Consider the following 12,914-nt stretch of genomic DNA (forward strand, 5'->3'; position numbering starts at 1 on the left):
AAGGTTGGAATGGAAAGGAATGGAATGGGATGGAATGGAATGGAATGGATTGGAATAGAAAGGAGTGGATTGGAGTGGAGTGGAGTGGAATCTAATGCAATGCAATGGAATGGAATGGAATACAATGGAACAGAATGGAATGGAATAGAATAGAATGGAAAGAAATGGGGAGGAATGGAATGTAATGCAGTGGAATGAAATGGAATGAAATGTAACGGATTGGTTGGAATGGAATGGAATGCATTGTATTGGAGTGCAGTGAAGTGGAATGGAATGGGAAGGAATGGAATACAATGGAATCTAATGGAATGCTATTGAATGAAATGCAAAGTTATGGAATGGACTGGAACGGAATGGAATGGAATGGAACGGAATAGAATGGAGTGTATTGGAGTGGAGTGGAGTGGAATGGAAAGGAAAGCAAAGGAGTAGAATGGAATGCAATGGAACACAATGGAATGGAATGGAATGGAATGCACTAAATTGGAGTGTAGTGGTTTGCAATGGAATGGAATGGAATGCAAAGGAATGGAATGGAAAGGAATGGAATGGAATGCGGTGGATTGTAGGGCAGTGTAGTGGAATGAAGAAGAAATGAATGGAGTGGAGTGGAGTGGAATAGAGTGGAAAGGAAAGGAATGGAGTGGAGTGGAGTTGGGTGGAGTGGAATGCATTGGAAAAGAGTGTAGTGGAAATGAGTGGAAAGGAATGGAATGGAATGGAATGCAATGCAATGTAACGGAATGGAATGGAATGGAATGGAATGGAATGGAATGGAATGGATTGAAGTGGAGTGCAGTATAGTGGAATGGAGCAGACAGGAATGGACTGCAGTGGAGTGGATTTGAAAGGACTGGAAACTAATGGAGTGGAGAGGAGTGGAGTAGGGTGGTGTGGAATGGAGTGAAATAAACTGGAGTTGATTGGAAAAGATACAAATGGAATAGAATGGAATGGAATGGAAAGGAATGTAATGGAATGGATTGAAGTGTAGTGAAGTATAGTGGAATGGATCAGAAAGGAATGGAATGCAGTGGAGTAGAGATGAAAGGGGAGGAAAGAATATATTGGAGTGGAGTGGAGTAGGTTGGAGTGGAATGGAGTGTAACAGAGTGGAGTGGAATGGAATGGAAACAAATGGAATGGAATGGAATGGAATGGAATGGAAAGGAATGGAATGGAATGGAATGGAATGCAATGGAATGGAATGGAATGGAATGCAACGGAAAGGAATGGAATGGAATGGAATGGAATGCAATGGAATGGAATGGAATGGAATGCAACGGAATGGAATGGAATGGAATGGAGAGGAATGTAATGGAATGCAATGGAATGAAATGAAATGAAATGTAACGGATTGGAATGGAAGGGAAAGGAATAGAATGGAATGGAACAGAATAGAATGGAGTGTAGTGGAGTGGAATGCAACGGAATGCAAAGGAATGGAATGGAAAAGAATGGAAAAGAATTGAGTGAAATGGAGTGGAGTGGAGTGGAATGGAAGGGAATGCAACGGAATGGAATGGAAAGGAATGGAATGGAACGGAATGGAATGGATTGAATGGAATGGAATGGAAGGGAATGCAACGGAATGGAATGGGAAGGAATGGAACGGAATGGAATGGATGTAATGTAATAGAATGGAATGGAATGGAAAGCAATGGAATGGAATGCATTGGATTGGAGGGTAGTGGAGTGGAATGGAATGGAATGGAATGCAAAGTAATGTAATGGAATGGAATGGAATGGAGTGAATTGGAGTGCAGTGGAGTGGAATGGAATGCACTGCAGAAGAATGGAATGGAATGGAACGGAATGGATTGCAAAGGAATGGAATGGAATGGGATGGATTGGAGGGCAGTGTAGTGGAATTGAGCAGAAAGAAATGGAGTGGAGTGCAGTGGAGAGGAATGGAGTGGAAAGGAATGGAGTTGAGTGGAGTGGTGTGGGATGGAGTGGAATGGAGTGGAATAGAGAGGAGAGCAATTGAATGGAAAGGAATGGAATGGAACGGAATGGAATGCAATGTAACGGAATGGAATGGAATGGAATTAAATGGAATAGATTCGAGTGAAGGGCAGTGTAGTGGAATGGAGAAGAAAGGAGTGGATTGGAGTGGAGTGGAGTGGCATGGAGTGGAAAGGAATGGAGTGGAGTGGAGTGGGATGGAATGGAATGGACTGGAATAGAGTGGAGAGGAATTGAATGGAAAGGAAAGGAAAGGAATGGAATTGAATGGAATGGAATAGAATGGAATGCAAATTTATGGAATGGAATGCAATAGAAAGGAATGGAATAGAATGGAGTGTAAAGGAGTGGAGTGTACTGGAATGGAAAGGAATGCAAAGGAATGGAATGGAATGCAATGGAACAGAATGGAAAGGAATGGAATAGAATGGAATGGAATAGAATGCAATGGAATGGAAAGCAGTGGAGTAGTGTGTACTGTAGTGGAGTCGAATGGAATGGAATGATATGGAAAGCAATGGAAAGGAACGGAATGGAAAGTAATGTAATAGAATTGAATGGAATCGAATGCAAAGTAATGGAATCGAATGGAGTGGATTTGAGGAGGTTGGATTGGAGTGTAGTGGAATGGAGTAGAAGGAAGGGAATGGAATGGGATGCAGTACATTGCAGTGGAGTAGAGTGGAGTGGAATGGAATGGAGATCAATGGAATGGAATGCAATGGAATGAAATGGGATGGAATGGTATGGAATGGGTTGATCTTCAGTGGAATGGAATGGAATGGAATGCAAAGTAATGTAATGGATTGGAATGGAAAGGAATGGAATGGAATTGAAAGGAATTGAATGGAATGCAAAGTAATGTAATGGATTGGAATGGAAGGAATGGAATGGAATTGAAAGGAATTGAATGGAATGGAGTGGTTTGGAGTGGAGTGGAGAGCAATGGAAGGGAATGCAAAGGAATGGAATGGAAAGGAATGGAATGGAATGGAATGGAACGGAATGGAATGGAATGCAGAGGATTGGAGTGTAGTGGAGAGGGGTGGAATGGAATGGAATGGAAGGGAATGCAAAGGAATGAAATGGAATAGAATGCAATGGAATAGAATGCAGTGGATTGGAGTGTAGTGGATAGGAGTGGAATGGAATGGAATGGAATAGAATTAAATGGAATGAAAATTAATCGAATGGAATAGAATGGAATGGAATGGGGTGGATTGGAGTGGTGTGGAGTGGAATGGAATGAAATGCAAGGAAATGGAATGGAATGGAATGGGATGCAAACGAATGGAATGGAATGGAGTTGATTGGAGGGCAGTGGAGTGGAATGGAATGAAATGCAAAGGAGTGGAATGGAATGAAATGCAAAGGAATGGAATGGAATGGAATGGGATGGAAAGGAATGGAGTGGAATGGGTGGAGTGGAGTGCAGTGTAATGGAATGGAGCAGAACAGAATGGAGTGGAGTGTAGTGGAGTGGAATGGAGTGGAAAGAATGGAGTGGAGTGGGGTGGAGTGGAATGGAGTGGAATAGAGGGGAGTAGAATGGAATGGAAAGGAATGGAATGGAATTGAAATGAATGGAACTGAAATGAATGGAATGCAATGGAATGGAATGGAATGGAATGGAGAGGAATGGAATGGAATGGAATGCACTGGAAGGAAATGGAATGAAATGTAACGGATTGGTATGGATTGGAATTAATGTAATGGAATGGAATGGAATGCAGTGGATTGGAGGGTAGTATAGTGGAGCGCAACACAAAGGAATGGAATGCAATGGAAAGGAATGGAATGGAATGGATAGAATGGGATACAAAGTTATGGAATGGAATGGAATGGAATGGAATGGAATGGTATGGAAAGGAATGGAATGGTATGGAAAGGAATGGAATGTAATGGCATGCATTGAAGTACAGTTTAGTGGAATGGAGCAGAAAGAAATGGAGTGGAGTGGAGTTGAGTGGAATGGAGTGGATTAGAGTGGATTGGAGAAGAATGGAATGGAATGGAAAGGAATGGAATGGAATGGAATGGAATGGAATGGAATGGAATGGAATGGAACGGAATGGAATGGAACACAATGGATTCGAGTGTAGTGGAGTGGAATGGAATGGAATGCAATGGAATGGAATGGATTGGAATAGAATGGAATGGAATGCAAAGTAATGGAATGGAATGGAATGGAATGGAGTGGATTGTGGTGGAGTGGAGTGGAATGGAACGGAATGCAAGGAATGGACTGGAATAGAAAGGAATGGAATGGAAAGGAATGGAATGGGGTGGATTGGAGTTACAGTGTAGTGGAATGGAGCAGAAGGAAATGGAGTGCAGTGTAGTGGAGTGGAGTGGAATGGCGTGGAAAGGAATGGAGTGGAGTGGACTGGGGTGGAGTGGAATGGAGAGGAATAGAGTGTAGTGGAATTGAATGTAAAGGAACAGAAAGGAATGGAATGGAATGGAATGGAATGGAATGCAATGTAACGGAAAGGAATGGAATGGAATGGAATGAAATGGATTGGAGTGGAGTGCGGTGTAGTGGAATGGAGCAGAAAGGAATGGAATTGAAAGGAGAGGATTTGAATGGATTGTAAAGGAATGGAGTGGAGTGTAGTGGAGTAGGGTGGAGTAGTATGGAGTGGAAAAGAGTGGAGTGGAATGGAATGGAAAGGAGTGGAATGGAACGGAAAGGAATGGAATGGAATGGAATGGAATGGAATGGAAGTCAATGTAAAGGAATGGAATAGAATGGAACTGGGAGGAATGAAATGGAATGAAATGCAAAGAAATATAACATATTGGTATGAAAAGGAAAGGAATGGAATGGAATGGAAAGGAATGGAAAGCAGTGGATATGCGTGTAGTGGAGTGGAGTGGAATGGAAAGGAATGGAATGCAATGGAATGGAATGGAATAGAATGGAATGCAAAGTTAGGGAATGGAATGGAATGGAAAGGAATGGAATGGAAGGTATAGGAATAGAATGGAGTGGATTGGAGTGGAGTGGAATCTAACTGAATGCAAAGGAATGGAATGGAATGCAATGGAACAGAATGGAATGGAATCAAAAAGAATGGAATAAAATGGAGAGGAATGGAATGAAATGCAACGGAAAGAAATGTAATGGATTGGTATGGAATGGAATGGAAAGGAATGGAATGGAATGGAATGCAGTGGATTGGAGTGCAGTGAAGTTGAGTGGAATGGAAAGGAATGGAATGCAATGGAACGGAATGGAATGGAATAGAATGGAATGCAAATTTGGAATGGAATGGAATGGAATGGAATGGAATGGAATGGAACGGAATAGAATGGAGGGTATTGGAGTGGAGTGGAGTGCAATGGAATGGAATGCAAAGGAATGGAACGGAATGCAATGGAACAGAATAGAATGGAATGGGGTGGATTGTAGTGTCGTGTAGTGGAATGGAGCATAAATGATTGGAGTGGAGTGGAGTGGAATAGAGTGGAAAGGAAAGGAATGGAGTGGAGTGCAGTGGAGTTGGGTGGAATGGAATGGAGTGGAATATAGAGGAGTGGAATTGAATGCAAAGGAATGGAATGGAAAGCACTGGAATGCAATGTAATGGAATGGAATGGAATGGATTGAAGCAGAGTGCAGTATGGTGGAATGGAGAAGAAAGTAATGGAATGCAGTGGAGTGGAGTTGAAAGGAGTGGAAAGGAATGGAGTGGAGTGGAGTAGGGTGGAGTGGAATGGATTGAAAAAGAGTGGAGTGGAATGGAATGGAAAGGAATGGAATGGAAGGAATGGAATGGAATGGAATGGAAAGGAAAGGAATGGTATGGAAAGGAATGGAATGCAATGCAATGCAATGGAATGGAATGGAATGGAATGGAATGCAATGGAATGAAATGGAATGAAATGTAAGGGATATGTATGGAATGGAATGGAATGGAAGGGAATGGAATAGAAAGCAATGGAATGGAATAGAATGGAGTGTATTGGATTGGAGTGGAGTGGAATGGAAATGAATGCAAAGGAATGGAATGGAAAGGAATGAAAAGGAATTGAGTAGAATGGAGTGGATTGGAGTGGAGTGGTGTGGAATGGAAGGGAATGCAACTGAATGGAATGGAAAGGAATGGTATTTAATGGAGTGGAATGGAATGAATGGAATGGAATGGAATGGAATGGAATGCAGTGGATTCCAGTGGAGTGGAGTGTAATGGAATGGAATGGAATGCAAGGAATGGAATGGAATGGAATGGAATGGAATGGAATGGAATGGATTGGAAAGGAATGGAATGCAATGGGATGGATTCGAGTGCAGTGTAGTGGAATTGAGCTGAAAGAAATGGAGTGGAGTGGAGGGGAATGGAGGGGAAAAGAATGGAGTGGAGTGGAGTGGTGTTGGGTGGAGTGGAATGGAGTGGAATAGAGTGGAGAGGAACTGAATGGAAATGAATGGAATGGAATGGAATGGAATGTAGTGGAATGGAATGGATTGGAGTGGAGTGCAGTGTAGTGGAATGGAGCAGAAAGGAATGGATTGGGGTGGAGTGGAGTGGAATGGAGTGGAAATGAATGGAGTGGAGTGGAGTTGATACGGGTGGAGTGGAATGGATTGGAATGGAGGGGAGTGGAATGGAATGGAAAGGAAAGTAATGGAATGGAATGAAATGGAATAGAATGCAATGTAAAAGAAGGTAAAGGAATGGAGAGGAATGGAATGGAATGGAGAGGAATGGAACGGAATGTAATGAAACGAAATGGAATGAAATGTAATGGATTGGTTTGGAAGGGATTGAAATTGAATGGAATGGAATTGAATGCAAAGGAATGGAATGGAATGCAGTGGATTGGAGTGTACTGTAGTGGAGTGGAATGGAAAGGAATGGAATGAAATGGAATGGAATGGAATAAAATGGAATGCAAAATTATGGAATGGAATTTAATGGAATACAATGGAGTGTATTGGAGTGGAGTGGAGTGGAATCGAACGGAATGCAAAGGAGTGGAATGGAATGCAATGGAACAGAATGGAATGGAATGGAATGGAATGGAATGCAGTGGAGGGGGGTGTAATCTAGTGGAGTGGAATGGAATGGAATGATATGGAATGGAATGGAATGGAAAGAAAGGGAATGGAATGGAATGGAATGGAATCGAATGGAGTGGATTGGAGGGGAGTGGATTAGAGTGGGATGCAGTACATTGCAGTGGAGTAGAGGGGAGTGGAATGGAATCAAGGGGAAGGGAATGGAGAGCAATGGAATGGAATGCAATGGAATGAAATGGAATGAAATGGAATGGAAGGGTATTCAATGGAATGGAATGGAAAGGAATGGAACGGAATGGAAAGGAAAGGAATGGAATGGAATGGGGTGGATTGGAGTGAAGTGTAGTGGAATGGAGCAGAAAGGAATGGAGTGGAGTGGAGTGCAATGGACTGGAAAGAAATGGAGTGGAGTGGAGTGGACTGGAGTCGAGTGGAATGCAGTGGGATAGAGTGTAGTGGAATTGAATGGAATGGAATGGAATGCAAGGTAATGGCATGGAATGGAATTGAATGGAATGGAATGGTTTGCAGTGGAGTGCAGTGTTGTGGAATGGAGCAGAAAGGAATGGAGTGGAGTGGAGTGGAGTGGGGTGGAATGGAATGGAGTGGAATAGAGTGGATTTGATTGGAATGGAAAGGAATGGATTGGAATGAAATGGAAATGAATGGAATGGAGTTGAATGGAATGGAATGCAATTTAAAGGAATAGAATTGAATGGAATGGAATGGAATGGAAAGGAATGAAATGGAATGGAATGGAATGGAATGGAATGGAGTGCAGTGGATGGGAGTGTAGTGTAGTGGAGTGGAATGGAATGGAATGGAAAGTAATGGAAGGGAATGGAATGGAATGGATTGCAATGAAATGGAACGGAATGGAATTTAATGGAATGGAGTGGAGTGCATTGCAGTGCTGTGGCATGGAATAGAAGGGAATGGATTGCAGTGGAGTGGAGTGGAATGGAAAGAAATTCAAAGCACTGGAGTAGAATGGAGAGGAATGGGAAGGACTGCAATGGTGTAGTGTGGAGTGGAGTGGAGCGGGTTCCACCGGAAAGGAATGGAATAGAACAGAATAGATTGGAATAGAATGGAAAGCAGCAGATTGGATTGGAATGGAGTAGAGAGGAATGGAATGGAATGGAAAGCAACGGAATGCAATGGAATGGAATGGAATGGAGGCTTGTGGAGTGGAGTGCAGTGTAATGAAACAGAAAGGAATGGAGAGGATTGGACTCTAGTGGATTGGCAGGGCACGGAATGGAGTGGAGTTGAGTGGAGGGGAATGGCAATGAATGGAATGGATAGGAGTGGATTGTAGTGGAGTGGAGTGGATAAGAATGGATTCGAGTGGAATGGAAAGGAATAGAAAGAATTGGGGTGGAATGTATTGGAAGGGAATGGAAAGGAATGTAATGGAGTGCAATGGAGAGGAATGGAATAGATTGGAATGGAATGGAATGGAATGGAATGGAATGGAGTGGAATACTGTGCAGTGCAATGGAATGTAGTAGAAAGCAAAGGAGTGGAGTGGACTGGAATGGAATGGAATATGAGGGAATGGAATGGAATGAAAGGCAGTGGAATGGAATGGAATGGAATGGAATGGAATGGAAGGGAATGGAATGGAACGGAATGCAATGCAGTCGATTGGAATGGAGTGGAGTGAAGTGGAATGGAATGGAATATGAGGGAATGGACTGGAATGAAATGTAGTGGAACGGAATGGAATGCAATGGAATGGGATGGGACGGAATCATTGGATCGGAGTTGAGTGGGGTGGAATGGAGTTGAATGAAAGGAATTGGAATGGAATGGAATGCAATGGAATATAATGGATTGGAATGGAATGTAATGGTTTTGAGTGGAGTGCAATGTAGTGGAATGGAGTAGAAGAGAAAGGAATGGGGTGGATTGCAGTGGAATAGAATGGAATGGAGTGGAGTTGAGTGGAGTAGAATGGGAGGAATGGAAGGGACTGGAGTGGAGTGTAGAGGCATGGAGTGGAATAGAATGCGATGCAATGAATAGGAGTGGAGTGGAACGGAGATGAGTGGAATGGAATGGAATGAAATGTAATGCAACAGTGAATTGGAGTGGAGTGGAGTGTAATGGAATGGAATGGAAGGGAATGGAATGGAATGCAATCCATTTGAATGGAATGGAATAGAATAGAATGGAGTGGTGTGGAGTGGAAGGCATTGTAGTGGAAAGGAGTAGAAAGGAATGGAGTGGAGTGGACTGGAGTGGAGAGGAAAGGAATGGAAAGGAAAGTTGTGGACAGGAGTGTAATAGAATCAGAAGGAATGGAATGGAGTTCAGTGGAGTGGAGTGGAGGGCAGTCGAGTGGATTCAAGTGGAACGGAATGGAATGGAATAGAATGCAATGAGATGGAAGGCAAAGAAGTGGATTGGAGTGGAGTGGAGTGGAGTGGAATGGAATGGAATGGAATGGAATGGAATGGAATGGAGTGGAATGGAATGGAATGGAATGGAATGGAATGGAGTGGAGTGGAGTGGAATGGAATGGAGTGGAATGGAATGGAATGCAATGGAACGGAATGGAATGGTATGGAATGGATTGGAATGGAATGGAATGGAGTGGATTGAATTGGAAAGGAGTAGAAAGGAATGGAGAGGTGTGTAGTGGAGTGCAGAGGAATGGAAAGGAATTGCATTGAAGAGAATGTTGTTGAGTGGAGTGGAGTGGAATGGGATGGAATGGAATGGAGTGGAGTGGAGTGGAGTGGAGTAGAGTGGATTCCAGTGGAAAGGAATGGAAAAGAATGGAGTGAAATGGAATGAAATGGAATTGAATGGAATGCAGAGGATTGGGGTGGAGTGGAGTGGAGTAGAATGAAATGGTAGGAAAGGTAATGGAACGGAATGCCATTGAAAGGAATGGAATAGAATGGAATGGAATGGAATGGAATGGAATGGAATGGAGTGGAGTGGAGTGGAGTGGAGTGAAGTGGAATGGAGTAGAAAGGAATTGAGTGGTGTGTATTGGAATGGAGCGTAATGGAATGGAATGGGAAAAATTGGAGTGGATTCAAGTCAAATGGGAAGGAATGGAATGGCATGGAATGGAGTGCAGTGGAGTGGAGTGCACTGGAGTGCAGTAGAGTGGATTCAAGTGGAAAGGAAAGGAATGGAATGAAATAGAATGCAGTGGATGTGAGTGGGGTGGTGTGGAATAGAAAGGAATGGAAGGGAATGGAATGGAATGGAATGCAATGCAATGGAAAGGAATGGAATGGAATGGAATGGAATGAAATGGAATGGAATGGAATGGAGCAGAGTAGAGTGGATTCCAGTGGAAAGGAATGGAAAAGAATGGACTGAAATGGAATGGAATGGAATGGAATTGAAAGGAATGCAGAGGATTGGGATGGAGTGGAGTGGAGTAGAATGGAATGGTAAGAAAGGTAATGGAATGGAATGGAATGCCATTGAAAAGAATGGAATGGAATGGAATGGAATGGAATGGAATGGAATGGAATGCAATGGAGTGGAGTGGAGTGGAGTGAAATGGAATGGAGTAGAAAGGAAAGGAGTAGTGTGTATTGGAGTGGAGCATAATGGAATGGAATGGGAAGGAGTGGAGTGGATTCGAGTTGAATGGGAAGGAACAGAATGGCGTGGAATGGAGTGCAGTGGAGTGGAGTGCAGTGGAGTGCAGTAGAGTGGATTCAAGTGGAAAGGAATGGAATGGAATGAAATAGAATGCAGTGGATGTGAGTGGAGTGGTGTGGAGTAGAAAGGAATGGAAGGGAAGGGAATGGAATGGAATGGAATGCAATGGAACAGAATGGAATGGAATGGAATAGAATGAAATGGAATAGAATGGAGTGCAGTGTAGTGTAATGGAGTAGAAAGGAATGGAATGGAGTGGAGTGGATTGGAATGGAATGGAATGGAAGGGAATGGAATGGGGTAGAAAGGAATGGAGTGGTGTGGAGTGGAGTGGAATGGAATGGATTTGAATGGAATGGAATGTTGTGCAGTGAAGTTGAGTGGAATGGGAAGGAATGGAATGGAGTGGAGTAGAGTGGAGTGGAGTAGAGTGGATTCCAGTGGAAAGGAATGGAATGGAATGGTGTGGAATGGAAGGGAAAGGCATGGAATGGAATTCCATGGAATGGAATGGAATGGAATGCAGTGGCTTGGGGTGGTGTGGAGTGTAGTGGAATGGCATGGAATGGAACGGAATGTAATCTAGTGGAATGGAGTGGAACAGAATGGAATGGAATGGAATGGCATGGAATGGAACGGAATGTAATCTAGTGGAATGGAGTGGAACAGAATGGAATGGAATGGAATGGCATGGAATGGAATGGAAGGTAATGGAATGGCATGGAATGGAATGGAATGGCATGGCATGGCATGGAATGGAATGGAATGGAATGGAATGGAATGGAATGGAATGCAGTGGCTTGGGGTGGTGTGGAATGTAGTGGAATGGCATGGAATGGAACGGAATGTAATGGAATGGAATGGAGTGGATTGGAATGGAATGGAATGGAATGCAGTGGCTTGGGGTGGTGTGGAATGTAGTGGAATGGCATGGAACGGAACGGAATGTAATGGAATGGAATGGAATGGAGTGGAACGGAACGGAATGGAACGGAAAGGAATGGAATGCAGTGGCTTGGGGTGGAGTGCAGTGTAGTGGAATGCCATGGAATGGAAGGGAATGTAGTGGAATTGAATGGAATTGAATGGAATAGAACGGAATGGAATGGAGTGGAGTGCAGCTACGTGGAATGGAGTAGAAAGGAATGGAATTGTGTGGAGTGGAGTGGTATGGAATTGAATAGAATGGAATGGAGTGGAGTGGATTGAATTTGAATGAGAAGGAACGGAATGGTGTGGACTGGAGTGAAGCAGAGTGGAGTGGAGTACAGTGGATTTCAGTGGAAAGGAATGGAATGAGATGGAGTGAACTGGAATGGAGTGCATGGGAATGTACTGGAGTGTAGTATAGTGGAATGTAATGTAAGGGAATGGAATGTAATGGAATGCAATGGAAAGGAATGGAATGGAATTGAATAGAATGGAATGGATTGGAATGGAGTTGTGTGGAGTGCAGTGTAATCTAATGGAGTAGAAAGGAATGGAGTGGGGTGGAGTGGAAAGGACTGGCTTTGAATCGAGTGGAATGGAATGGAGTGGAGTTGAGTGGAGTAGTGTGGAGTTGAATAGAGTGGAGAGGAAAGGAATGGAGTTGAGTGGTGTGGAATAGAGTGGAATGGAATGGAGAGGAGTGGAGTGGAGTGGTGTGGATTTGAATGGAGTGGAGACTAGTGGAGTGGAGTGGAATGGAATAGAATGGAATGGAATGGAAGAGAACAGAATGGAACAGTGAAAGGAAATTGGAGCTATGATTCTGCCACTGCAATATAGCCTGGGTGACAGAGTGAGATCATGTCGACAGAAAGGAATGGAATAGAATGGAGTGGATTGCAATGGACTGCAGTCAAGTGGACTGGATTTGAGAGGAGTAGAGTTGAATGGAGTGTACTAGAATGGATTGGCATGTAGAGGAAAGAAATGGCATAGAATGGAATTGAGTGCAGTGGATTGGAGTGAGGTGGAATGGAATGGAATGGAATGCAACGTAATGGAAAGGAATGTAAAGGACAGGAATGGAATGCAATGTAATGCGAAAGGATGGACCGAAATGGAATGGAGTGAAAGGGAGTGGAGTCGCAGGAAGTTGAGTGGAATGGAGTGGAATAGAATGGTTTTGAATGTAATGGAGGGGAATGGAGGGAAGAGGATTGGAATTGAGTGAATTCGAGAGGAGTTGAGTTGAGTGGAGAGGAATGGAATGGGATAGAATGGAATGTAGTGGAGTGGAGTGGAGTGGAGTAGACTGGATTCGAGTGGAATGGAATGGAATGGAATGGAATATAAT

This window comes from Symphalangus syndactylus, chromosome 3, assembly GCF_028878055.3.
Source record: "Symphalangus syndactylus isolate Jambi chromosome 3, NHGRI_mSymSyn1-v2.1_pri, whole genome shotgun sequence".
In the NCBI taxonomy this organism is placed as follows: domain Eukaryota; kingdom Metazoa; phylum Chordata; class Mammalia; order Primates; family Hylobatidae; genus Symphalangus; species Symphalangus syndactylus.